Here is a 24238-nt window from a genome sequence, read left to right on the forward strand (position 1 = left end):
TTCTAGGTTTTTATTCCAGTCCAAATTGCCCTTCCTCCTTGTCAAGGTGATAGGCTCACATTCTAAGCATAATTGAATACCAAGGCAAGACTTTAATTTTTTTTTTAAGATTTACATTTCTTAAAAATAACAGTTGGCTGGGAGTGAGGCTGGGAATGGAGTGGCTGGCAGATATGAGGTCAGTGGAAACTCCTGCTCAAAAGGAGGTCTTATTCCTTTTCACTCCATTGATAAAGATTTCTCTTTCTAATAAGCAGCACACTTGGTAGTTGCAGTTTTATTCTCTTAAACTCCTTTGACAAAGAGTTGTTGGCTAGCTGGTCAGAAGCAGCATACCTGATAATTACAATTTATTCTTTTAACTCCTTCCATACAAGAGTCACATTCCTCATGTGGCTGCTGGTCACAAACAGATAATAGGTACAATTGAAGTAAAAAAGCAAGTCATTCCAGAGAATATCAATAGCAAAAACATGAGCATACAAGACAGAAACATTTTTTTTAATTTTTTTTATTATTAATTGAACATAAAAGTTTTTTACAAGGTGCTGTGCAAAGAGGTGCAGTTACATAGTAGGGCAGTGTGTACATTTCTTGTGATATCTTACAACCTGTTTTCCCATCCCTTGTCTAGGTCAGGTAGACCCATATGCAATATACAATGTATCAAGCACATATACAGTGTTCACAGACTTGGTCTCTATTGTCTCTCCATCTCCCTTTGTTAACAGTCATATATCAGGGAGATCATGCCCCTTTGTTTTCTGTGTTCTAGGCTTGTCTCACTCAACATTATTTGTTCGAGTTCTGACCATTTCCCTGCGAATAACAATATTTCACCATTCCTAATCGCTATGTAGTATTCCATTGTGTATAAGTACCATATTTTTTGGATCCATTCATCTGTGGAGGGGCATCTGGGTTGTTTCCAAATTTTGGCTATTGTGAATTGTGCTGCGATAAACATGGAAGTACAAATGTCCTTTTGATATCTTGGGTTTTGCTGTTTAGCATAGATGCCTAGGAGTGGTATGGCTGGGTCATAGGGTAGGTCTATATTGAGCTTTTTGAGAAACCTCCATACTGTTCTCCAAAGTGTTGGTACTAATTTGCACTCCCACCAACAATGGAGAAGGGTTCCTCTTTCCCCACAGCCCCTCCAGCATTTGTTGTTTCCTGAGTTCAGAGTATAGGCCATTCTAACTGGGGTGAGGTGGTATCTCAGGGTTGTTTTTATTTGCATTTCCTTTACTAGCAGGGATGTTGAGCATTTCCTCATGTGTTTCTTTGTCATTTTTATATCTTCTCTTGTGAAGTCTCTCTTTAGCTCTTTTGCCCATTTCCTAATAGGTTTATTGGGCTTGGAGGGGCTTAGTTTTTTGAGTTCTCTGTAGATGACAGATATCAGGCCTTTGTCTGTTGCTGTGCTGGTAAATATCCTTTCCCATATCGTTGGCTGTCTTTCTATTTTGGTGGCTATGACCTTAGCTGTGCAGAAACTTTTTAATTTGTAGTAGTCCCATTTGTTGAGTCTTTCCCCTATTTGTTGTGCCCCTGGGACTCTATTCAGGAAGTTCCTTCCTGTGCCTATAAGTTCTAGTGTCTTTCCTACTCTGTCCTTCAGTAGTTTCAAGGATTCAGGTCTGATGTTGAGGTCCTTGATCCATTTTGAGTTGATCTTGGTGCATGGTGATAGGCTTGGGTCTACTTTGAGTTTTCTGCATATGGCTGCCCAGTTCTCCCAGCACCAGTAGTTGAAGAGGCTATGTTTATTCCATTGTATGTCTTTAGCTCCTTTGTCGAATATCAGTTGGCTGTAAGAGTGCGGTTTTATTTCTGGGTCTTCAATTCTAATCCACTGGTCTTCCGATCTGTTTTTATACCAATACCATGCTGTTTTTGTTATGATGACCTTGTAGTAGAGCTTGAAGTCTGGTATGGTGATACCTCCTGCACTATGTTTTTTGCCTAGAATTGCTTTGGCTATTCTAGGTTTTTTGCTGTTCCATATGAATTTATGGATTGGTTTCTCTATTTCAGTGAAGAATGTGGCTGGGATTTTGATAGGTATTGCATTGAATTTGTATAACAATTTGGGCAATATGGCCATTTTCACTATATTGATTCTGCCTACCCATGAGCATGGGAGGTCTTTCCATCTCCTTGTGTCTTCTTTGATTTCCCTTATTAGATTTTTGTAGTTTTCATTGAATAGGTCCGTCACGTCCTTGGTTAAGTTGATCCCTAGGTACTTTATTCTTTTTTTGGCTACTGTAAATGGAATTGTTTCCATAATTTCCTTTTCTGTTTGTCTATTGCTGGTGTACAGAAAAGCTGCTGACTTTTGTGGATTGATTTTGTATCCTGCTACTTTGCCAAATTGGTTTATTAGATGTAGGAGTTTGGGTACTGAGTTTTTTGGGTCCTTGAGATATAAGATCATGTCGTCTGCGAATAGGGATAACTTGATTTCTTCCTTGCCGATGTGGATCCCTTTGATGTCCTCCTCTTGCCTTATTGCTATGGCTAGGGATTCCAGTACTATGTTGAACAGAAGTGGGGAGAGTGGGCATCCTTGTCTTGTTCCTGTGTTTAGGGGGAATGATTTAAATTTCTCTCCATTTAATATGATATTAGCAGTTGGTCTGTTGTATATGGCTTTTATTGTTTTGAGGAATGTTCCATCTATTCCTGTTCTCTCCAAAGCTTTTAATAGGTATGGATGTTGTATTTTGTCGAAGGCTTTTTGGGCATCGACTGAGATAACAATGTGATTCTTGATTTTAGTTCTGTTTATGTGGTGAATTACATTGATTGATTTACGGATGTTGAACCATCCTTGTGACTGAGGGATGAAGCCTACTTGGTCATGATGTATGATATTCTTGATCACTTTCTGGATCCTGTTAGCTAATATTTTATTGAGGAGCTTTGCATCTGTGTTCATTAGTGATATTGGTCTGTAGTTCTCTTTTTTTGTTGGATCTTTGCCTGGTTTGGGGATGAGTATGATATTAGCTTCGTAGAATGAGTTCGGGATTTCTCCCTCTGTTTCTATTTCGCGGAAGAGTTTGAGGAGTATTGGAATTAGCTCCTCACTAAAGGTTTTGTAGAATTCATTGGTGAATCCATCTGGGCCTGGGCTTTTCTTAGTAGGGAGGTTCTTGATTACCTCCTGTATCTCACCGTAAGTTATTGGTTTATTTAGTTGATTTATTTCTTCTTGGTTCAGTTTGGGCAGTTTGTACTTCTCTAAGAATTGATCCATTTCTGTAAAATTATTGTTTTTTGTTGAGTAGAGGTTTTGGAAATAGCTCCTTATGATTGTTTGGATATCGTGTGTACTTGTTGTAATTTTTCCTGTGGAGTCCCTGATTTTACGAATATGAGTCTCTTCTCTTCTTTTTTTTGTGAGTCTTGCAAGGGGTCTGTCAATTTTGTTTATTTTCTCAAAGAACCAGCTTTTAGTCTTATTTATTTGTTGAATGGTCTTTCTATTTTCAATCAGATTTATCTCTTCTTTAATCTTTGTAATCTCTCCCCTCCTAGTCGTTTTAGATTCTGTCATTTCTTGTTTCTCCAGTTGTTTTAGTTTCATCGTGAGGGTATTCACCTGCTCTGCTTCCATTCTTTTAATGTGGGTACTGAGTGCAATGATCTTGCCCCTCAGTACTGCCTTAGCTGTGTCCCATAGGTTTCTTTGTGATGTGTTTTCTTTGTCATTGTGGCTTATGAATTCGTTGATTTCATCTTTAATTTGATCTGTGGCCCAAGTGTTGGATAGCAGCGTGGGGTTTAGCCTCCAAGAGTGTGTATAGGCTCTGTGGTATCCTTTGTTGTTGAGGGTTACCTTTAATCCACTGTGGTCAGATATAATACATGGGATGATGTCAATACTTTTGTATTTGCTGAGGTTCTTTGTGTGGGCTATGACGTGGTCTATTTTGGAATATGATCCATGGGCTGCTGAAAAGAAGGTGTATTGGGTCTCTGTAGGGTGGAAGGTTCTATATAGGTCTGTTAGATCCATTTGGGAAATGGTGTTATTTAGGTCCTCAGCTCCCTTACTAATCCTCTGGGTGTTGGATCTGTCTCTTGGAGAGAGAGGAGTATTAAAGTCACCCACTATGATTGTGTTTGCATCTATCTTGCTCTGTAATTCTGTGAGAATTTGCTTGACATATGTCGGGCCTCTTTTGTTCGGTGAGTATACATTTATCACCGTGATGTCTTGATTCTGGATTTTTCCTTGTATTAATATGTAGTGTCCTTCTTTGTCTTTTTGAGTGGACTTTAAAGAGAAATCCAGCTTGTCTGAGATCAGAATGGCTACACCTGCCGTTTTGGTGGGTGCATTTGCTTGGTAGATCTTGCTCCATCCTTTCATTCGAAGCCTGTTTTTGTCCCTTGCTGTAAGGTGGGTCTCTTGTAGACAGCAGATGTCAACTTTTTGTTTGCGGATCCATTCTGCCAGTCTGTTCCTCTTGATCGGGGAGTTTAAGCCATTTATATTTAAAGAGATCAAGGATAAGGGTGTTTTTTCTCCTTCCATTTTCTTGTTGGGCTGTTTTTTCCTGTTTTTTTTTTTTCTTCTTGTCTTTAGTGAGCTGGTCTTTCTGCTGGACTTTGGCTATTGAAGTTTCTTTCTGATTCTGTCTGTGTGTCTTTTACGATCTCTGTTGGGTGGGCTTCCCCTCTTAATATTCGCTGTAGGGCTGGTTTTTTATTCACATACTCCTTTAGCTCCTCTTTGGTGTGGAAAGATCTGGTTCTCCCTTCGAATGTGAACTCCAGTTTCGCTGGATATTTGATCTGAGGTTGTAAATTGTTATTCTGAAGTACTTGGATGGTGTTCTTCCACTCACTTCGAGCTTGGTAAGTTTGTGTGGATAAGTCGGATGTTATTCGAATCCTCTTCCCATTGAAAAAAGTTTCCTTCTTCGCTTTGGCTGAATTCAGAATTTGCTCTTTAATCTTGAGGTCTGTAGTCTTGAATATTATGTGCCTTGGGGTGGTTTTCCTGGGGTCTGGCCTGCCAGGTGTCCTATAGGCTTCGGTTACCTGGATGGGGTCCCCTGTGAGATTGGGGAAGTTTTCTGCAATAACTTTATTGAGAACATGATTAAGCCCTCTGCTCTGATATTCGGCTCCTTCTTCTATTCCAATTATGCGCAGATTATATCTCTTGTCTTTGTCCATTAGTTCCTGGATTAATCTTCCCTGAAGCTTCACCTTTTCTTGGAGTGTGGTCATTTTCTGGTTGTTGTCAGCTGCTTCATCGTCCAGGCGAGAGATTCTGGATTCCATATGGTCCACTCTTTGTGTTATGGTTTCAATTGCGGAGTTTATGGATGTCAGAGAGCTATTCATGGTTGTCATATCAGCTCTGATCGTGGAAATTTCTTCCTTTAAAGAGTTGTATTTTAAATCTATTTTTTCATGCATTTCAATTCTCAGGGTGTGGAGATTTTCTTTAAAGGTGGCTTGCATTGTATCCATTTTTGCTTCCATTTCTTTAAACGAGGCTTGCATTGTATCCAGTTTTGCTTCCATTTCTTTCTTGGCTTCCTGGGTGTCCTTCCAGATTTCCGCTCTAAACTCCTGGAATTGTTTTCTGATTTCTTTTCTGACGGTTTCGATCATTCCTGTTAACATGTCCTCATTTGCTTTTTTATTCTCCATCTCCTCTTCAGTCGTGCTGCTTTTTGGAGCTGGCGAGTTGGCTTGTCCTTTGATGAACTGAGTTATGTTTCTTTGTGATTTGCGCATCTGGAGGCTCTGTGTAGATCTTCCCTCCCTTCTGTGTAGGCGTGTCTACGGCAGCAGGTGCTGTCGCTGTGGCCCCGCCCACCAGTGCAGGGCACGCCTACCAGAGCGGGCGCTTTCGCCGGGGCCCCGCCCTCCTGTGCACTGTGAGTCCCCTACAACAGGCACTTTAGTGGGGTCTGCCTCCCAGAGCGAGCCCTGGGTTGTTGGGTTGTGCTTGCGCCCTCCCGCGAGTCCGTTGGGGGGGGAGGCAGTATGTGTGGGGCCCAGTGGGATCGACTGTCCGGGTGTGGCTTGGCCCCCTCAGACCTCGCCTCCGCTGCGAGGAGGGGGACGTGATCAGGCTCAGGTGACCCTGCTGGGCTGGTATTGCCCACCAGCGCCTGTGATTTTAGTTGTAAGAGTCCGCAAGGTCTAGGCGCCTCGGGTGGGGCTTGCCCTGCCGGCCGTCCCCGGCCCCTGTTGGGAAGGGGACGGGGCCAGTTCTGCCAGTTCAGGAACCTTTGGGGGCTTGGGGCTGTTCCGCCCTTCCCCTGCTAGACTGGCTTCCCAGCGCCTGATGGGAGCTTCCCGCCTGATTTGGGGGTCCTTTGTTCCCACGGGAGTGGGGAGGGGGAGGGAGGGAGATATAGCTTCTTTGTCGGGCTTGGGTCTCTGATCTCCCGTTGGGGGATGGGATTATGGGGGACTCACTTTTGCTGCTTTGTGTGTGTGTCCCGCGCCGCCGTTGGCCCTTCAGGGGTTGGCGAAGTGTCGTGGTGGCTTCCCCCGTTCCCTCTTTCTGCCGCGCTGGGTTCCCTTGTCCGAATCCAGTGTGGACCCGAACTTCTCGTCGCTGCCGGGTGTGTCTTGGTCCGCACCCTGCTTTGTGTCCGTGGGGTCTCCCGCTATATGGATTCTGCGCTCCTGGCAACCTGTCTGCCGATCGCCGGGTTCCCCTTTCCCAGCCTGACCCTGTTTCCAGAAACATTTTTGTTTGACGGAAAAAGACTACTTTTTCTTACAAGACTATATTCAGAAGAGTAAAACTGAGGAAGAAGATTGAGAACCCAAAGAACAGGACCGCTGAAAAGTATGATGAAACAGTAAGATGTGGGAAACTAGGACCGAGATTACAGCTTCAGCCTGTGTCTCCTCACAAGACCTAGCTGTGGGGCAGTTTCATACTTCATAATCATCAACCCCTTTTATGGGGATTTGGTGAATCCTATGATAGCTTTCATTCCCTGTATTTCAGAGAGTGGTAGTGAGGCCCCATCTTGTGGGAGGACCTCCTACCTGGGACTGAGATAAGTAAGATATCAGATTACATTAGTTGAGTGGAAGATGCCTTCTGACAGCCAGGATCTCAGAGATTAACTCCAACTGGGACTGGGATCCAAGCAGTCTGTGACACCCAGCTAGGATCCAGGTAGCCAGGTCTCTTTGAAGTCTCATTGTCTGAGGAATCCTTCAGAAAACCAGGTGCTCACATCTGCTGGGGGGAGAGCTCAGTCTGCAGCCTACAGGCAGGCAGGCCTATTAACAGCCATACTCTGGGACTTGAGGATCAATTAGGAGACAACCAGAGGAGAAGCCTTGGAGTGGGAAGGGACTGGACATAGGCAAAATGAAATTCAAAGCAACAGTAGGATTTCAGTCAGTGGAAGACCTAAAGGTTGGTGTACCATCCCCATGGCTAGAGCAATGTTCAGGGTCCAAGGATCACTACAGAAATGGCCCCTTAGCCCATGACTTGAACACTGTTCAGCATAGAGGAGCCATTTGGTGGCTTTGAGTGCTGACTACTGGAGGGGGCCGAGAGCTCTGAATACAGAACCTACATGATACTCCCCAGCCTTAGCTGGGAGGCACAGGGAGACATGCTGCTGGGCAGAGAACTTAATCCCTCAGATCATCACCACTGATGAAAGATTCAATGAGCTATTTCATTCTCACTATCAGGCATTTTAGGAGAATGTCTCATGGGGAGCCCATCTGCTTCCCCAGGGGGAACAAACAGGGACTTGTACAGCAATTGGGACCTTGATTGGCCCACAGACTAAAAAATCACTGTGCAGCCATCAGTGACTTCCAGTACACAAAGACAAAGTTTTCTGGTTGGAAGCAGCATAAAAGTGGACCCACAACTAGCCTTGCCCTCAACTCACAGGAAACAAAAGCACAAGAAAATACAGGCAATGCTAGTTTTCTCACCTCTATCTGAGTGGTACTGAGGGGATCAGGACAAAAACTTGGCCACTGAGTTATTTCTGAGTCCAGTGGGGGAGAATTTACAAACTTCACCACTTCACAGTCCACCCTGAGCTTTGTAAACACTTTCTGGAAAGACTCCAGGTTACTAAAACACCCACCCAGTGCATGGACCTCAATGTATAAACCTTAATGCAGAAAACATAAGGCACCAAAACACCCCCCAAATCAGGAAACCAACAGTAGTAGATTCCTAGCATCTACTAATGGAAGTGGGGAGGATACTTTATGAACATGTATAAAAAAAGAACAATAAAGCTTTTTGAGATTGGTTTGGGTAAAGGGAAAGTAGGGGAGGTGATGGTTAGAATTGAATCTTATTGTATGCATATATTGGCATATCAACATGAAAACTCTGTATAACTAATTGATGCTAATAAAATTTCTTTATTATGACTGATGGTAATGAGTATTTTAAGAGCCTAGACATACAAGAGGCATGATGGAGGGTGATGAAGAGAATGCTTAATATGTGAATATGATGTTTCATAACTGAGATAATTTTCTCTGCCTCTGTAAATGTGACATCAATCCTCAAACTGCATCATATGGTTTTCCAAGGCAACATGGTTCCATTTGGGGTGTGGCTGAGATGTTCCAATACCACAAGGCCATATTGGTGGCTCTGGGCTCAGGGCTCTCTGCAGCTGCTGTTACCATGTGTTTCATCACAGGACAATATTAAAGGACATCTCTATTCAGTCAGTAATCGTTAATTTTACTATTGTAGGTGATATTTAAAATCAGTGTTGCCTTTCTTTATATCTATCTGCTATCCACTGAGGTACAGATCTTGATCAAGAATTCAACCTGTAGATTGGGGAGGTTGCTTAGTGGCAGAACACTTTGACCAACTGCCTTGTGTTCAATTTCTAGAACTGAAAGAAAAAGCACCATCTCTACATTAACCATGCATCTTAATTAAGATCTTTCTGGTGGGACAAATTCACAAAACAAAGTTTATCAAAGACAAGGTCTCCAAATTCTGTTGATTTAAATAAAGGTGTTTCTTTGTAAATGGTTGTTGGTTTGATGGGAAACTTTTTAAAGATATTTCAGTATTGAGGGCAAAAAGTGGGAACAAATATTATGAATTTGGTGGCAGAGACTAGAGAATGGTCCAGTAATCTCTAGTCTCATATCTCTAGTGAAAACATGCTCTGAATGTTTTTTCAGTTCTATAAATGGGTTTTGTTTAAACTATTAACATCATACTATCTAATTTATTTTATTATGACTGGCACATATCTGGTAGTTGTGGATAGGGTTAAAGAAAATTGTCTGAGCATGGTAGGATATACCTATAATATCAGCTACTTGGAAGGCAGAGATATAAAGAGTGTGGTTTGAGGACAGCCTGGACAAAAAGGAGATTTTACTTCAACAAATATACTGGATTTGGTGTTGGTCAGGTAGGCAGGCAGATAGATCATGGTCTAAAGCTGTCACTAGGCAAAAATATTTCTAAAAAATAATTAAGTATAAAGTACAAAGGTATGGAGGCCATAGTTCAAGTGGCACAGCATCAGCCTACAAAGTGTAAGGACTTTAGTTCAAACCCTAGTACCACCAGAAAAAGAACTTCTATCTTCTTAAAGAAGACAATAATTTCTATCCACTGTACCAAATTAAAAGTGGTATCTTTAGGCAAACATTATTATATGAGCAGTCTACCAAATTCTAAGAATTAAAACAATAGAACATACCGTCTTAAGCCTAATTTCTCCTACTCTGGTAACCTGCTAGCTTGATTTAGTTTGTTTTAATTATTTTTATAATATTAATTTGTGAGTTTGTAGTTTTGCAATTGAAATGCTGACAATGATTAATTTGCAGGTGGTATGCCAAATAAAGTATGACTTGGCTTAAGCATGTGTTTGGGATCTGAGTGAATTATACATCCAAGTGAAGGAGTGGAGTTCCTTTCTTTCCCTGCTTGTCAGTTTATACTCTTAGTCTGAGATATTAACCACATAGACTTAGAAAAGGAGCACGGCAAGAAAGCATTGTTCTAAAGCAAAACTAGTAGCCAGGGTAATAGTTCTACAGAAAAATACGTTGGAATTGTATTCACATAGAAGCAATCAAGCCAGCAAAGTCATCTTCTCCAAACTATAGCCTTTGCTAAGAGTCATATTTCAACAAGCAAAATGAAATCAAAAGCTTTCTCATTCCAAATGAAGTTCATGTTCTGGCAGTTTCCAGCAGCTAGGTCTCAGAGCTATCCTAGTCAAGGGGCTGTTGCTGGGTAGGAGCTAGAAGCATTTGATCTCTTAAAAGATGTTAGTAAAAAAAAAAAAAGACAGAAACATAAATGCATGATTGCACTCTGCCTGGCACAGTCACTGTAGTATTTATAAGAACCTGAGACAAGGGGCTGGGAATATGGCCTCGTGGCAAGAGTGCTTGCCTCGTATACATGAGGCCCTGGGTTCCATTCCTCAGCACCACATATACAGAAAATGGCCAGAAGTGGTGCTGTGGCTCAAGTGGCAGAGTGCTAGCCTTGAGCAAAAAAGAAGCCAGGGACAGTGCTCAGGCCCTGAGTTCACGGCCTAGGACTGGCCAAAAAAAAAAAAAAAAAAAAAAAAAAAAAAAGAACCTGAGACAAAGGTCCATCTCCGTCTCATCTCCTGAATTGGAATATGTTACCCAAGAAAAAGAGTTACCTTCAATTCAGGAGCTCACATTGTATCCTAGGCATCCATTCTCTGACTTCCTATCTAAATTTGTTTTCTTCGACACATGAATATAATAAGATGTGTTCTGTGATACTATTTCCCATACTAGAAGATGCTATGTAAGAGATGTATGAAATATAGCTCATATAATTCTTGACATTACTACAATACAACATATTGCACTATTTACTTTAACACTGCAAATTTTATAAAATCCAATTATTTATTGCAAAGCCAACATGCTTTCTGCTATAACTCTCTTTCAGAATTGCACGATAGCTAATTGATCAATAAGTGTAAGTTGTTTTGGCCTTTGAAAACTCCCTGAGATAAGACAAATTGGTACATGTAGAACCCTTAGAACAATACAGTAAAGTATTCTGTACAAACTGATGCCTATTATTATTCTCGTCATCATTATGAGGGTACACTTTTGACCTCTGAACATTCAGTGAATCAGTGTGTATTAGACTGAGATTGGTTGCTTGGATTTTTAAAATAGAGTAATCAAGTGGTCATTGTACTACAAGAGCAAAAACTTTGGTAAAGAGGCCTGGATTTGGGGTCTGAAGATCAGGGTTTCAGTTCTGGTCCTTCTCATTTTTCTCCCTTATAACAACAGGAAGTTGGGAAAGTGCAAGAGTATTTCATAAGGAATAACTTGTACAGTGTGTTAGTGAAATTGTATTTGTAATAGAAATAGCACTACAAAAATACTAGTGAGTGTTTAGAGAAGGTAATCTCTCTTAAATCTAATGATTTATTTATACTCCATGAATTCTCTTTGTTACTGCCAGCACCAGATTTCTAATTTCAGAGAGAAATAGGATTTACCAGCCCATCTGTAACTGATGTAATGTGGTAGGCCAACTGTGATGTCACAGGAATGGTTCTCTGTTTTGCTTTTCTTTCTTTCTTTCTTTCTTTCTTTCTTTCTTTCTTTCTTTCTTTCTTTCTTTCTTTCTTTCTTTCTTTCTTTCTTGTGAGCTTCAAAATCAGGAGGAAGAAAGAAACTTTCCCTACTACCAATTTTATTTTATTTATTTTTTTTTGGCCAGTCCTGGGCCTTGGACTCAGGGCCTGAGCACTGTCCCTGGCTTCTTCCCGCTCAAGGCTAGCACTCTGCCACTTGAGCCACAGCGCCGCTTCTGGTACCTACTACCAATTTTAAAATTTCATTTCATAGCTGGGTGCTGGTAACTCACACTGGAAACTAACAGGTGAAAATCTGTTGTTTACTGAAACAAACTTCCCTTCCCTTCCCTTCCCTTCCCTTTCCTTCACACACACACACACACACACACACACACACACACACACACACACACACACACACACAGAGCCAGTATCTACCATCGGGCTTATGGGTTTAGCTAAGTCCTAACCAAGCCAGATACCCAGGAAATCTTGAGTCCTGCTTTTGAGGTTCCCAAAAGAATGACATGTAGGAAACGAGCAGAATTTAAACACAACAATACCAATATCTGGCAACCATTAATATTCCAAGCTCTGTCCAGAACTTAGTTCAAGGTTTTGAAAAGTCCCCTACCTCACCCAGGCTCTGGGGACCATGAGCAGAGGTATAGCTGAGCAAGGCAGGGAAGAGGGCAACCAAGATAGCTCCACCCCAAGGAAGACAGCTCCACTCACTCATCCAAGGTGTTCTGTGCTCTGGGAAGAAAGAGTAAAGATGGTTTGTATACTCAGACATGGCTGCTGCCAGAAGGATGCTTCCCTGAAAGCCGGAAGCAAGATGTGGACAATTAATACAAGCTAAATAAAACTGTGAAGAAAGAACACCTTTAGTGATCTGTGATGTCACCAGCTACTATGTTAGTGGTGAAGCCAAATCACCATCCTCTTCCCCAGGCCTGGCAGTGCCTCTCTCATTCTCTTAATGGCAGTGTCACCTGGCTGGAGGTCACAGGGAGAGAGTCTGATTCATCAGGCTTGGGTGGGGTCTAGAATTTGAATTCAGTCCCCATAGATGATGATGCTACTGGTCCAATGACCAGAGAAACACTGCTCTATGGATTCCTGCCATGGTCATAGTGGGTTCTCCAGAATGCTTCCATGCCCACGGGTGGTATCTTTATCTACATGGCCTTTGTTCTCAAGGAGTTTTGGTTCCTGAAAGTATCCACAGCTGAAAAAATAAGCTCATAGCTTCTAGTTCATAAAGAAACTGACATTTGGAAACTTGTGTCAGTAATGTCATAGGCCAAAATACAAAGTCATATGGAGGAAAGAAAGGTCATTCTGTCATATGGAGACTCTGGTTTGCACTTTGTGTCCAATCATGTGATTGTAGTTTGAGTAGATAAGAAGGAACACCAGTTTAGGTGGAAGCTGAGCATCCCTTACTTGAAACCAGAAGCCATTTGGGATTTTAAGAAAAATTAGACTATTTACATGTAAGTTATCAGAGATCTTGGGGATGAGACCAAAATCTAAAGACAAAATTTTATGTTTTATAGAAATCTTATGATTTATGTTTCAAGTATATTTTAACTATATGTTAGAAGTAATTTTATGTATTTCTATTTTCAGTTCTGGAGACAAAACAAGGGATGTGTGTATGTTAGGCAAGTGGTCTACCATTCAGTCACATTTTCAATCCTATAAAATATGTTAAGTACTTTGTGCAAGAAAGCATTTTTATAATGTGAATTTGAGGTATTATGTTCATGTTGAAAAGCCTGGGGAAATTGGTATATTTGGAACTTCAGACTTTCAGATTAGGGCTAGAAGTATTTCTGACATTTTCGAAGAGACTTGATTCTAGATTGGTCACTTACTTCAAAGGCAGGCTCCAAAAGATGGCCATGCTTTGCGTCTTCAGTTATTTGTCATGAAGGTCAAGAAGAGATTGGGAGTGTTCAATCTGAGTGTCTTGTTCAGTTCTACCTATGTCCCCACGTGGTTTTCTTAAATAATTACAACCTAGATTGGTTCCAGAAAGCTTCCAGAACATTAATTAGAGTATAAAAGAAAGAAAAGGTAGGTCAAACTTTTAGGCTTGGGTCCTTTCCATGAAGGGTATTAGGAACATGGGAAATTTCTGAAGCCATGCTTCTTCAATAGTTTTCCTACTGAAGATTAGAGGAAATAAAGTGGCTTCAAGACCAAGCCTGTGTAACTTAGGCATTTCTTTTCCAGTAGATATGTGAGTCCCTTCTCTAGACCTTCATTCCCTGTGACAGACTTTGTCTGGCTGTCTTTTGCCTAACCTCCCTCCCAGCCTCTCATATGTGCCTACTTTCCTACTCCTATCTTATTTTCCTTGTAGTCTTTGATATCTCACCAGGCACTTATGGATAAAAAGCCTTAGTCTGGGTGCCAATGACTCACACCTGTAGTCCTGGCAACTTGGAATGCTGATATCAAGAAGATAGTGGTTTGAGGCTAGCTTGGACAGAAAAACCAGCAAGATTCCATCTCAGGCCTTAGAAGGTATAGTGGCTCATGCCTGCTATCAGCAGCTATGTGGGAAGCTACCACTGGAGAATCGAGGTTCCAGGCCAGCCCTTGCAGCATAGTGCACAAGACTTTATCTCCACAGAGGAAAGCTGGACACAGTAGTGAGAGCCTGTGATCTCAGTAACATTGGAAATGTAGGTGAATTGTCTTTCAGGCATGTTCTCTGAGTGAGAAGCAGCACCCTATCCTAGAAATAACCAGCAATAAAATAACAGGGAGGGGAGTTGCTATGGTTTGGGTCATGAGGTGGATTTTCAGGAGCTGAGGATTGCAGACCTAGCATTCTGCATCCAAGGCCTGCAGTCAGTGTCTGCAGGTTGGGAGCTGGGCATCCCTCCCTGAGACCAGAGGTCCATCCTTGGCCTTCACTGCTAGGCTCTGCTATCCCCGGTGAAGCCCAGGACAGATGTTTAAAAACACCTTCTAGAATGGTTCCTATTCATCCTATACAGCATTGGCAGCAAGGCTCTGCAGATCTGGGACAAAAAAGGTGCAGAATGACCATGTCAAAAGAACCACTGACAGCCAGATGCTGGTGGCTCATGCCTGTAATCCTAGCTTCTCGGGAGGATGAGATCTGAGGATCATGGTTCAGAAAAGTTCATGAGACTGTTACCTACAATCAACTACTAGAAAACCAGAAGGGGAGTTGTGACTCAAAGTGGTAGAGAGCACTAGTCTTGAGCAAAAGAGCTGGGGGACAGAACCCAGGCCCTGAGTTCAAGCCCCATGACTGAAAAAAAAAATCACTGACAATGACATCCAGACCTTAGTGCTAGTGACTGAAAGGACAAATGTCAGCACCATATACATTGTGTCCTGCAGACCCAAAGGAGACACTGGGAATTAAATTTCCTTTCCTTGTTATGATAATCATAACAAGGTTATCAAAACCTTGAAAAGACATTTTGATTTTGAGGTGACAAGAATGTACATCAGTGGTTCTGAGTAAGTAAGTTCCTGAGCACCAACTGTGTCAAACTCTTCTGTACTGTGTCCAGCAGGCTGGATGATGGGTGGGTCTAGACTCAGGTAACATATTTACATTTGACTTCATCTAGAGAGCAGGTAGCACAAATGACATTGAGCCCCCGAAAGTGCAGCTCCTTGCGAAATGCTGTATCTCTCAGGTTTACCTATTGGACAGACTCTCCTGAGAAGACCAGATGCCTGCAGAGTTCAAACTGTATCTCCCAGTTCAGAGCAAGGCAAAGCAATAACTGTAATGCAACTTGTTCAGGGGAGCTGGACTTTGGATATGATTCTTAGTTGAAAAGGAAACAAACAATCTGGAGGACAATGCAAACAATGATATATATTGCTTCACCTTGCTGTGGTTTATTTACTACTTGATGTCTATTGTCATGGACACCAGTGACATGCCATGACCCTGCTAGTTACATTGTAAGTACGCAGGGGAAAGCAGTTCTTGGAGACCTGTGATTGCTGGGGTCCTGCTGCTGCCTGCCTCAACATGGGGAACCTCTCACCAATATTCCTTTCTATGGCTTAATCTTTATTTTGTTTATGCATATGCTGTGTGATACTCTTGATCTGGAAATGAATAAAATACTTTATTCTTGGTTACATGGCTTATCAATACAGTACCAGCCTACTGAACACAAGGCTATGAGTTCAAATCTCCAGTATAGCCAGGAAATAAAAAGATAGTTAAAAATAAAAGTTTACAGATTTTTCTATTATTGCAACATTAGAGGGAACATAGTCTATAGAAATATGTATATTCAAACATTAATTGTTCATTTGGGGACTCAGAACAATAATTGGATAGAAGGATTCACAAAAGTCAAAGCTATTACACCTACAGTTCCTGTTTGCTGGAGCTTAAGAATAGAGATTAAAGTCTACCAAGATAAAAGGCACAAGAGTCTAGGAAGCTTCCAGTTGTCTTGCTTATCAATGGAGTCATGGACAGCATTAATCTTCCAACATGACAGCACAGTAGCATACTGATAAATAGGGAGGCCACCCAAGTCCTTGTCTCCAGCATCTCCAGATGTCATACTGACAGGAAGTAACCAAAATTCCCCAGCCTTATGTCACTTTGTTGAAATGGCTCAAAGTCATCAGGCCAGCTAGATACTATCAGCAGACAGGACATTCTGTAGGTTGAGGCTACTTCCAGGGACCAAAGGCAAACACAAGAAATCTCCTTGGATAACATAAAATTCTCTATTAGAGTTAAAAAGACTGACTCTGGCTCATGAGTTGCCATCAAAAGAAACGGTGCTTGGGGGACGAGTCACACCGTTCTCTGTTATTTCATCTCTTTATACTTTTTCTAATGGGTGTCAAACCTGCCTCCATCTAGACTCTGAATTTACCTGGACATATAAGGAAACTGTAATTTACATACTTTCTCAAAGAATGTAACTTCCAACTTCCTGTAAATAAAACTTTTTCTCAAAGGATATTTGTGACGGATAGCCAGATAGATGTGGAGCTTGTGGATGCATTTTGTTTTTGTTCCGGTACTAGATCTTGAATTCAGGGCCTAGGAACTCCCCCTTGGTGCTCTACTCCTTGAGCCACAGCTCTAATTTCAACTTTTTGATGGTTCATTGGACAGAGGAGTCTCACAGGCTTTCCTTCCCAGGCTGGTTTCTAACTGTTATCCTCATATCTGAGCCTTCCAAGTAGCTAGGGTTATAGGTGTGAGCTACCAGTGTCCAGTTTCTAGATCATGGTTACTGAAAGGCGAAGTAGGATATCTCTAGAGGCAGTCCCTGGTCCTGGTCTCATAAAAACATTCTTCTCTCTCACAGTCACATAGATATGTACTATATATGTGTACATATAGTACATATACATGTATATCTATAGTGTGTACATACACATATACAATGTACTATCTAGTATACTATATGTAGTGCATCATATAGTACATTATATACAGTATATATAGTATATATATTATATATATTACATATATATGTGAGGACAATAATCTTTAGCATTTGTGCAATATGTGAAATAGAAAACAAACTAAGGACTGGGGGTGTGACTCCAGGCCCCAAGTTCAATGAGAGAAAAAAGAAAGAAATAAAACAAAGAAAGAATCCAGGGTCATGCCACCAGAAATGCCAATACCACAACCTGCTCACTTGGAAAGCCCATCACAGACACATTGTGGTCCTGAGTAACCAGAGCACCAGGGAATTCAACCAATCAGAACTCGACATTCTCCATCTAGAATTCAGAAATTTAAAGAGAGTAGTAATTGATTGCCTTAAAAAATAACCCGTGGCTATTACAAATCAGAAAAAATACAAAAGATTACATTAATCTCCAAAATATCTGTAATGTGGGAGAGAAGATGATAAGGGCAAAGTATATTAGTAAGGTTTTGCAAAAAGGCACAAGCCAATCAAACAAAGAAAAAGTCCCCTAGGAAATCACACATGCTTTTGGAAGACTGTAAATTCCTCACCTAAGACACTAGGTCTCATTTACTCTTATATTAGAAAATGACATGATTTGAGTAATATTTTCAAATAGCAATTAAAGAGTAGGAAGTAAAAGTTTCCTGTTATTTCATTTCATTTTTTTCCCTTCCTTAACCCTGGCAGCACTAATAATGTTGGAGTCAGGTCTGACAGCGTAACCTCTGTTCACCACAACATACTTTAGCAGCCAGTCATGCCATCTGGGAGCTACCATTGTGAACTGCATTTATGACCTGTTTCCTTGATTTGCTTTTGCCATGCTGCTGTTGGCCCCACTTGAATCAGCTTATCCAGAAAGTCATATATCAGGTGACCCAGAAGACCATCAATGGGCTGTTCTACAAATATTGCTGGGAATTTAATTTGTTACATGATCACAGTTTTCTGAAGACCCACAAAAGAAATTTATCTTTAGTTTTTCTGAAGTGAAAATGGTTGAGCTTTCTATATTTCTTTTTGTCCAAAAGACTGTTGCTATGGCTACATAAGAAATTATCCTAAACTGTAGTATATTCTGAATTCTATGGCCAAGAATTCCAACAAGAAGCTGGGGTGGTTTTCTGTGCTCCATCATGTTTGGGGTGTCAAGTGGAAGACTCAAAGGCTGGGGATGCCATCTCTGTAGGATCATCCTTCAAGTGTATAATGCTTGCTTGAGCTGAGACTTAGATGGGGTTTTGGCTGGAGCACTTACATGTGATTTTCTCCATATGATCTGCTATCCCATTCTCATGGGAGCTGGGATCCAAGTGTGTGTGTGTGTGTGTGTGTGTGTGTGTGTGTGTGTGTGTGTGTGTGTGTGTGTGTGTGTGTGTGCTGTTATTTTTATTTGTTGGGGTAAGGAGAAAATCATTCCCCATGTTCAAGGAGAAGGGTCTACCGCTTGACTTCCATGACTTTCATGAAATAGTCCCTCATGCTTCCCCAGGTCCTTTCCACTCACAAAGTGAGTACATGCACTTTTGAAAAAGTATGATTGGCTACAGGATCTTCTACACATGGTCCACTCTACATAATAACTACTTAGAAACCCCAGAGGCAAATTGAGGTATAATATAATAAGAGATGGGACTTCAAGCCATGCATCAGGTACATAGACCTCCATCTGCCTTCTCTTTTCCTTTTTGTTTTATTTTCCTCATAAAGTAGATGTTTACTTTAGCTTTACATAGTTTCTATATTTTTCTAAGTTGGTATAAATATTTTTTTTTGGAGAGAGCTATACACAAATTAACTAAAATGGAATTCCAGGAAAAATTATGTCTAAATAGAAAATTAATTTCAATTAGAAGAAGGATATGTTATACAGGAACCAAATATCAAACAATCTCTGACCTCTGACATCTTTTTTTTTTAGGTAGGGTATCAGTATATAGGTCATTGGACTTGAACTCAAGATCCTTCTGACTCCGTTTCCCAAGTGCCAAAATTACAGGGCTGTGTCAACATACCTGGCTTGATATCTTTTAATCAGTATATACTGGCTTGAAGTAGAAATCCAGAAGAATAAAATTTCTCCTTTCAAATCTATTTTCTGATACCGACACTAACACAGTTTTAATTTATCATACTGGGAAGTATGTTAAATAAATGAATTCATTTATAACTATAGTTTAGGAATATAAATTTTAAATAGTTCTGCTAGAGTTATTTAATCTACTTAAAATGTCTTGTACTCTAGCACTTAAAAATAATATATATTTTTCTGAAAAGCTAAGATAAAACATACATATTCTGAAAAGCTATGCTGAGAATTTATTAAGATTCTTGGCACAGTTTGTTACAAAAGGTAATCCTATTTAATTTTTCAATGAAACAATTATGTTGTCTTCCTATCTTTTCTGCCACAGATGAAATATTGAGGAATTTTCCAATAGAATAACTAACATTTTCTTTGACACATCTATATCAGAGGTTACTTATCTATGAAGAGCAATGAGTTTATTAAATATATCATCTACTATACAAGATTTATTATAATCAAGTCATTTTGCTTCATTTATTTAGTGTATTCCTCCTGGGCTGTAAAATCAATTTATTCCTCTGTGTATAAATTGATTATTTCATGAAAATAATGATAGTCACTATAACTATTTTTTTTTTTTTTTGGCCAGTCCTGGGGCTTGGACTCAGGGCCTAAGCACTGTCCCTGGCTTCTTCCCGCTCAAGGCTAGCACTCTGCCACTTGAGCCACAGCGCCGCTTCTGGCCGTTTTCTGTATATGTGGTGCTGGGGAATCGAACCTAGGGCCTCGGGTATACCGAGGCAGGCACTCTTGCCACTAGGCTATATCCCTAGCCCCGATAGTCACTATAACTATTAAATGCAAAAATGATCATAAAACAGATTGCAGTTGCCAAGTTAACCGTATGTAAATCAGTAAGCTAAAATGTGATTATTCTGGAAAAGGAATTAATGACTTTATCATTATTTTTTAGACATTTAACTGTTCTAGAAATTCACAGCAATAAAGTGCTACAATAAATTCTTAGAAACCATGAAAATGCATATAAGAATTAGTATTGAGAGGAATAGAATAATTAATTCTAATTCTTATTGTAATATAATATTAAATTCTTATAGAATAATCACTGAGCTTTAATGATGTCTTAGGTTAGTGTGTGTGTGTGTGTGTGTGTGTGTGTGCACGCACACAGTACTGAGTCCTGAACTCAGGATATCTTACTCTAGTTTGGCTTCTTTGCTTCTTCAGTTTATTATAGGTGGCACTGTACCACTTGAGCCATGACTTCAGCCCAGCTTTTTTACTGGTTAATCAGGGGTAGAGTGTGGTGGATTATTTTGCTCAATAGTTCTCTACCACTTGATCCACAGCCCCACGTTTTAGTGACTAATTGGACATAAGTGTCTCCTGGACATTCCTGTCTGATCTGGCTTCAAATCAAGATCCTCAGATCTCGTCTTCCTGAGTAGCTAGGTGGGCCATTAGAGTCCCACTCTTAGGCAAAATTTTAAGACAATTGATTTTGTTTAAAAATAAAGTTAGAATAGCAAACACATGAATACCATATATTATTATACATCTCATAATGATCACAATATATTAGACCTCTGTTATCTTAACTACTGTTATGGTTTGAACGACTGAGACTTTAATCTTAGCCCAGTTAGATTGGCCAGTATGAAGAATTCCAGTAACAACAAATGCTGCTGGGAAGTAGGGGGAAAAGGAGCCCTACTGCATTGTTGGTAGGATTGTAGACTAGTCTAACCACTCTGGAGGGCTGTTTGGAGGTTTCTCAAAAAACTAAACATAGAACTTCCTTATGACAGACATACCACTTTTGGGCATCCACCCAGAGTATTGCAAGTCAGGATACAGTAACCGCATTTGAACATCCATATTCATTGCTACACTATTCCCATAACCAAATAAAAATAGCCTAGATGCCCTGCAATAGACAAGTGAATAAAATAGGTGGAACTTACACACTATAGAATTTGATTCATCCATTAGAAATAATATTACATCATTTGCAGAGAAATGGGTGGACCTAGAACAAATTATGTTAAATGAGATAAGTCAAGCTCAGAGAGACAGTGCATGTTTTTCCTCACACGTGGAAGCTAGACCTAAAATATAATGACATGATAATTTATATAGGACTCTAGGCACTCACATACAGTCAGACTAAAGGAGGATACCAGTAGGGGAGGAACACAAAGGCATAACTCCTTGGAACATTTAAAACATTATCTATCAAAATAAATTCCAGGAAATGGAAACATGGATTTTTTTTGTAGGTTTTTGCTTTTGAAATTTTTTTTTGGGGGGGGGTATTTTTAGGGAAGTAAATAGAGGACTCAGAAAGTGCAGAAAGGGAGGATAGGTGAACAAATACAGTCATGGCATTCAGTATACACTGTGTGATCTATGCAATTTAGGGGCAGGGATAGGAGGGGGAAGCTAGGGGAAAGTAAAGGAAGGGGTGACATTGTCCAAAAAAAAATGCACTCCTTACCTGACCTATGAAATGAGAACCCTACTATATAACACCTTAATAATAACAATAGTTTTTTTTTCAAATCTGACTTGTTGCAATTATGTGATGACAGCTATAATCTGTAAGTCTACTCTGTCTTGCTGGATATGTATATACATGATATTGGTATAAATCGTTGGTAAATATTTTTCTTTCTTTTATCATATTGACCTGAATCAACTCTATTACAATGATCATTTATCTCAACAACAATCCATCTTTCTTTCTTTCAAAATATCTATAAAAACAAAAAAACTGACTCAGAGAAAACAGATATGTGTGATAGATAGGTACAATTCATCTTAGAATAAATCCTTCTCTCTATTTTCCCATCCAGCACAGTTCATATTTGCCTTCATTTTTCTAAACAAATTACCATGATTTTATTTTCACCGAAAAGGAAACATAATAGAGACCATTTCACACTCATTCCAAATACAAAAAAAACCCTGAAACCTGAACTAAACACAACTTATGGGTTAGCACATAATGGCTTAATTCCTCCATTTCCAGAAAAGGAACTGCAGCTCAGGGGGTTTTAGAGTTCGAGGTTACCTTGCTTTTTAGTGATAGAGCTTCTAGTAGAATACAACTCTTGCCTTCTAGGGCAAGTCTTAAACCACAGAATCTAGAATCTACTGCCCACTACCCTTAGAAAATAATGGTCCAGTACCAATTTAATCACTAATTTTTTTCTCATGTAGATTTTTGTTATGTATTGATTCATATGGTTTTTGTGTCTTTTTAAATTTTCATTGCTCTTAAATGCCTGATTCAAAGATAATATGGCCTACATCTTCATTTGTTAGATGTGAAAGATGTTATATCATGTTCCTAACATGATATAGCATACATGTAATAAGTGTTGCATATTTAGTTTTATCCACATTCACCTTTCTTAATTACATTTTAGTAACTCTCTTCCTGTATATAGTCCTTTGGAACATGACCACAGTTTATTGATTGCCCAACTCGATTTCAAATACCACATGCTCATCCTTTCAGTAAGCACTTTAAAAATTGCATCTGTCCTAAAAAGGAGTAAATATTTGTTTGCCTCAGTTGTTTTATTCTTTGATCCCATATGTTTGCTAAATGGGCAGTATTTTCAGTTGAAATCTACTCAGTATATCTCGACACAGATTGAGCCTAAAATCTCCCGTTCAATCTAAGCAGGTTGAAGTGGAGAGATGGGGTCTAGTCGGTGCCATCTTGCCAACGTGGTGGATGGTAGGACCTGGTATCTTGTCTTCATGGTGGGGAAGGTGAAGCCCCCATCTCCCACGTTATGAGCGTGCCTGAATCCTTGAAGGCAGGGGTGGGTTACTTAACCTGTCAGTCCGGTCCCTGGGACTCTGGAACCCCTAACACTCACACTGTTTAGGATGAAACCAGCTCAGTCACCATTATGCCATGCCCCGTATTTCCATGTTGGCATCCTGTCTCCTGTCTCCTGGCTCTGCTCCATGGGTTCCCACTTCAGCTCTCCATTGGAGCTGAATTGGTTTGTGGTATTGTTTTTGTTCTTTTTTCCTCTCTGGCCTTCATGGCTTAGTTGCCTAACAGTGTTAAGTGAATTTGCTGGCTGCAGGTCTTTGTGACAATTGGCTGCTTGCCAACCACTAGTGCTCCAATAAAGACTCCAAATTTGACCTCTCTCAAAATGTGGCTTCTCTGTTTTCTCATGACTGGATTTTTATCTGATTTATGGTACAACAAGGTATCATAGCCCATGGTTGGTATGAAAAGTTCAATCTATTATCTGACCATCAACACTTTCTTCTTTGAGGGTGACAGTCTGTAAGAAATCTTACTGACAGTCAATCTATTACTAGGTTATCAACGTTCTCTTCTTGGATGTACATGACTACAATTCGAGGGTGAGAGTTTCTATAAGAAATCTTACTGCAAATTCAGACTCTTCAGTTTGAGTGTCTATGATTGTGAGTTACAAGATGATTAACACATACTTTTAAAGTCATCATGTGACAGACTGAATTTAACTTGTGTTTTAAGCCTACTAGTCACATTTCTTTGTTCCTTTTAAATATTTTCATCTACCCAACAACAGTGGTCTTAGGGAAAGGATGAATAGAATCAGCTGCTCAAAGACTTTCTCTGCCTTGTACCATTGAGGCCCCCGAGGGGATTTCGGAATATTTACTGTGTCTAATCAATCACTATCTCTTTGTGGGTGGCCACAGAAAGGCCCTACACTGGCCTCCAGAAGCTCTGACTTGTGTTAAACTTCCTTATTTTGTTGTTGGGCTGTGTGTGTGTGTGGGGGGGGGGGGGGGGGTCAGGGGGAGACTAGGAGGCTTCTCCCAAAGGCCCACTATGCTTTGCATGAGATTTGGGGGAGACTAGGCTTGGGCTTAGGGATTCCACTTAGCTAAGGCACACACACTTCCTGTGCACTCTGACTCTTCTTATCTGGAGAAGAAGGTCAATATTTATGATAGTCTAAGTAAAAATACAGCATAGTGAAGGTAATTACAGACACTGGCATCATCATCCTCACCATCATCATCATTAGTACTTCTGTACTAGTTAAGATTTTTCTGGTTATGTTTTTAGGCTGCGGTTG

General features: G+C 40.3%; 1 pseudogene; it reads left to right on the forward strand.

The window, feature by feature from the left end:
• The first annotated feature begins 14586 nt into the window (after positions 1 to 14586).
• On the forward strand, positions 14587 to 15400 carry LOC125357736 (annotated as a pseudogene).
• Positions 15401 to 24238: the final 8838 nt, after the last annotated feature.

The sequence above is a fragment of the Perognathus longimembris genome, chromosome 9 (genome assembly GCF_023159225.1).
Source record: "Perognathus longimembris pacificus isolate PPM17 chromosome 9, ASM2315922v1, whole genome shotgun sequence".
Taxonomy (NCBI): domain Eukaryota; kingdom Metazoa; phylum Chordata; class Mammalia; order Rodentia; family Heteromyidae; genus Perognathus; species Perognathus longimembris.